The sequence below is a fragment of the Acyrthosiphon pisum genome, chromosome X (genome assembly GCF_005508785.2).
Source record: "Acyrthosiphon pisum isolate AL4f chromosome X, pea_aphid_22Mar2018_4r6ur, whole genome shotgun sequence".
In the NCBI taxonomy this organism is placed as follows: domain Eukaryota; kingdom Metazoa; phylum Arthropoda; class Insecta; order Hemiptera; family Aphididae; genus Acyrthosiphon; species Acyrthosiphon pisum.
Genome location: NC_042493.1, coordinates 19344986 through 19350435, shown reverse-complemented (window position 1 = coordinate 19350435; position 5450 = coordinate 19344986).

Here is a 5450-nt window from a genome sequence, read left to right as displayed (position 1 = left end):
ACCATACATAAAAATACAAACATATACCAGGTGAGACGGTCGTGGGCGTTATTATTTCCATTGTATTTACTTGAGCCGCTGTAGACAAACCACTCGGCGGCGGCCGTGGAATAATCCACGGTCGCCGCATAGCGAGTGGTGGTATTTCGGGCGGCGAATAGGTGGTAGAGTGGGAGAAATTTAGTTTCGAAACCGCGGAGCTCGATCATTTGGATGCGCAAGCGGGTAGCGCTCTCTCAGTGGACGGAGTATAGACATAAAATTCTATCACAGAAACATTCTGAATATGTAAATCGAGCCAGAGGATCAGTAACTGAAAATAAAATTAGGAACTGGTTCAAAGAAGTTTATGAGATACTGGGTGAAAATGCTTCTATACTAGAAGATCCCAGCAGAGTCTTTAATATGGATGAGACTTGTTTTAACTTAGCCCCAAAGGGTGAATTAATTATTGGAGAAAGAGGTAGAAATGTGTATGATGAACATACAAACTCTAATAAAGAAAATGTGACTACATTTTTTGGTACAAATGCCTTAGGAAAATGGGCAATATTATTATACAACATTCAAGTATGAAAGGATTCCAGCAACCCTAGTTAAATCTGCACCATCTGGTTGGGGAATCGGAAAATCTGAGACAGGATGGATGACCTCAGAAACATTTTTTGAATATATGGCTAATATATTCTTACCATTTATAAACGAATCAAATATTGTTGTGATCTGTCGCGTGGGGTAAAATCCACCGCCTGTGTTGTGGCTGTGAGTATTTTTTTTTGTTGATACATTTTTATTATATTTTGTGCCACTGTAAAACAGTATTAGTAATTTTATATTCATATTCATTATAATTTATATTCATTTGTATACTTTGGCCGACTGAGGCACACATATATTAATTGTGCTAATCAAGCACCTTATAAAAAATTGCACTTAACATTATTCATGTGCTAATCAAGCACTTTAAAAATTATATTGTTGTATTATATTCACATACGCTAATCAAGCAAATGATACATATTTATATTTTATATTATATTCATAAATTTATATTATAGTCAAATCACGCACATACGTTTATTAATTGTTTTTTATTTATTATTTATACCTCATAGTGTGAAAGCGCACTTGGTGTTATATATTTTTACTATTCATATTAACACTGAACGCTAGTAGCACCAACAGAAATACTATTTTTATACATTTTTAATTTATTTTAGAAGAAAATTACGACACTACATCTATTCCTTTGAAGGAAAATCAATTGGTCATTAATGATGTATTGGAATGTACAGTGGAGAAGAATAGTAGAGACAATGAATTGGATCTTCAAGAAATTGTGCCTGAAAATATTCTAGTTAATTTGGCAAACGATAAAACTTCTATTGATTAGTTCTTAGTTAAATAATTATTCCATTTTATGCACCTATTTTAAGTAATTTAAATACTTATGTGCTTGTAAAAATAACACAATAAAATCAAATATATTTACCTTATTATTAAAATGATGCACACACTTAAACTAATAATTTATTAGTATTAATGTTTATATATAAATGTAATATAATATAAAAATATTTCACATTTGAACTATACAATAAGTAGGTAGGTACATACTTTTCAAAAAGATTATCAATTGCTTTGTAAATTGAAATGTTGTTTTTATAATAAGTTAATCAATTTTTAATTTATTTTAGAAGAAAATGATGACACTACATCCACTCCTGTTAAGGAAATACAATTGACCATTGATGTATTGGAATGTACGGTGGAGAAGTATAGTACAGACAATGAATTGGATCTCCAAGAAATTGTGCCTGAAAATATTGTAGTTAATTTGGCAAACAATAAAACTTCTATTGGTTAGTTAATAGTTAGATGATTATTACTAATAATTCTAATTTTCAAATTTTGTTTTACCGAAAACATTTATTTTGAATCTTGAAAATATTTAAAAAAGAAATTATAACACCAAACCTTTTAATTTTTTAGGTGTAAATTTAAATTCCAAGTATCCAACAGACCGAGGACATTTCCCTGTTGATATTATAAGCAGTGATGTAAAAAGATTAATTCTACAGTATGGTCCATGTAAACCAGTAATAGAATTTCCATTGGATACAAATGCTATTGATGATGTTGTATCTAGGACTCGTAAGTTTTCAACTGATTATTATTTCATGACGTCCAAGTCTGGTATAAAAATACCACGGTTGTGGTTATGTTATTCAGTTGAGTTGAATAAATCATACTGTGAGTCTTGTTGGCTTTTCGCAGATAGAAATTATCCCTATTTTAAGTATTCTTGGATAAAAGGTATAAATGATTGGCAGCATTTATCTCAAAAAATTGCAAAACATGAAAAATCAATTCAACACATTAAAGCTGTAAAACTACGAACTATTTGGATTAAAAATCAAACTATTGATGTAAATCTTGAAAAACAAATTTCTGTAGAAGCCAAGTTTTGGAAAGATGTTCTTACTAGAATAATTAAAATTATACTTTTTCTTACTGCTGGCAGTACAGCATTAAGAGGAAATGAAGGAAAAGGAAAAGGAGAAAAAGTGTATGAAGGTATTTTTTTACGAACAGTACGACTTCTCGCTGAATTTGATCCAGTTTTTAATACGCTTTTAACTGTTGAAGAAAATAAGGTCAAATATTTGAGTTTGAGCACACAAAATGAAGTAATTGATTTATTAGCAACAAATATACAAAATATAATTTGTCAAGAAATTAGAGAAGCACCATGTTTTGCAATTATTATTGATTCTACTCAAGATATTTGTAAAGTGGATCAAGTTAGTGTAATAATAAGATATACTAGTCTAAATTACACACTACAAAAAATAGAGTGTCGTGGACAGGGTTTTGATGGGGCATCAGTAATGAGTGGAATACACAATGGAGTAAAAAAAAGAATTTTGGATATTGTTCCTAATGCTACGTACATTCATTGCAATGCCATTAATCTTAATTTGGTACTCTGATGTAACAAGAAGTACAACGAAAGTTTCATCGTTTTTTGATACTGTCCAAGAAATATTTAATTTTTTCAGTAAAAGTGGACTACGATGGGCTTCCTTAACAATTGGTGACAATGTAGCAAACATAATAAAAAAGAAAGTTTTAAAAATAGTGTGTGTTACTAGATGGGAGGCAAGACATGATGCAATTTATGCTTTAAAAGATAGATACATTGATGTTTTAAAATCATTAACTAACATTTCCTTGACCAGTAAAAAAACAGAAGAAAGAACAAGAAGCATTGGGGTAAAAAATAAAATTGAATCTTTTAATTTATTTTACTTTTAACATTTTGGGAAAATATTTTAAGACCGTTATACTCTGTTTCTAAATTATTACAGTCCCCAAATACTACTCTTCATGAAGCTTGTGAGTTACTTGAAAATTGTGTCACATCAATTAAAAGTTTGAGAATAAATTATAATGAAATTGTGGCTTCATCAAAAATATTGTGTTCAAAATGGAGAATATTAACTCAATCGAAAGGCCGTTGTCGAGTGTTTGCCAAAAAACATTTTGATGAAATTAATCATGTAGATGAGGATAGAAGAATTGATATAACTGAAGACAACTTTCGGGTGACAGTATTCTTGCCTATAATTGATATTGCATTGTCACAATTACAAGGAAGGTTTGAAGGAATGAAGACAGTACACAATAATTTTGATTTTTTAACTCCTTCAATGATACTAGATTCTGAAGAATCAGAATTGAGAAAAACTATATATGACTTTGTTCAGTTATATCAAAACGATATAAGTTCTGATTTCCTCGATAACTATTATTACTTAAAGAAAATTAAAAAAATATGAAGTTGAAGACTATAAGAGATCTTAGTGATTTTCTTTTAGAAAATGATCTTTGTTCTGTTTATAGTGACAATGACTGCATGCATTATTTTTTTAACATTACCAGTCACTGTAGCTTCTGCAGAACGCTCGTTTTCAAAATTAAAACTCATTAAAAACTACTTGAGAAATTCTATTGGCCAAGAACGTTTATCACACATAGCTGTACTGAATATTGAAAAGAACAAAACAAAAGAATTAAATATTGATAAAATAATTGATGATTTTGCTCATATTAAAGCTAAGAAAAAGAATTTCCTAAAATGATCAAAAAAATATTTGTACATATTTCTATTTTCTATTGCAGTTAGTGACATTTTTTGTAGAGCCAAAATAAAATGTTTAGCCTATTGAGATGGGAAACCATGTGTTTTTATTATTTTCTGTGTTTTTTTGTTACCAGAGAGTTATAAGCCCACCCCTAATAGCTCTTTTGATGCTATTCAATTTTGTAAGACAAAAGTTTGAAATAGGGGGCCCCAAAATTTGACTCGTACCTGAGCCCTTTTATCTCTAGTTGCGGCACTGCCGGGCACCCTTTAATTTGTTTAGACCTATCTGTGGTATTGTTATACTAAAATTTCAGATGAAACGGTACGCTGAGCAACCAGGACAAAGAACAGGTACCTACCGCAGCGACCTGTCTGTACTTTTGTCAACCGCCACCACGGGCTACGACAGCGCGACACCGTCAACTCTCCCACAAAGGCACAAGGTGGGACGGGAAGGTAAGTCGCGCAAAGCGAGTACCGGCCGCCGATACGGTACCACTCACGTTCCACCTGAACGCTATAGATATATTATACCTACCTTCAAGACGCTAACTACGCCGTACCACGTTATTTTCTGTGTGTAATTGTTTATTTGCCATGCATCTCAATAAACGTCCCCCGTGGACACTATAACCTACTTTACGACGTGTTATTAGTTTTTTATTATTAATTGTGTACGTTGCCACCATCAACAACAAAAAACGTCATAATTTTTTCCTTAACAAATAATTGTTTTTTTTTAGTAACTGACACATAAGTCTATTTTTTCTATTCCAATATCGTGGTGTTGGTTTTTTATTTTTTCTCTTTTCTGGTGTTTATTTAGGTTCTTTATTCTCTGTTTCTCGTATGATACTATTCTGTAATGAATCTGGATGAATCTCGAATCAACACTTCTTTCCATACTATTTCCATTTATACAAAATACTTATTTTTCTTTGTAAAATTGGCTAATACTTCTTTTTTTTTTTTTTTTTTTTATTAATTGTTTATGGCATCAACTACATGGTTATTAGCCGGCATTACATATTTAAATTAACATTAATTACTTACATACTAGCTTAATTTCTACTTGTTAACCTATATTTACAATTTGTTTTAACTTAAGTACAATATTTAAATAAGTTGACGTAGTTCTGTCGAGTTGACGAATTTGAGAAGTCTTTTGGTCGTCTCAGGAGTGGGTGATAGCATCTCGTATAGTGTCTCAGGGAGTTTTAGTTCAATGCGCCTTTTCAATGAACTTTTCGACATTCAGTAAAAAATATGTTTGACTGAAATGATTTGTTCCGCACGTCGG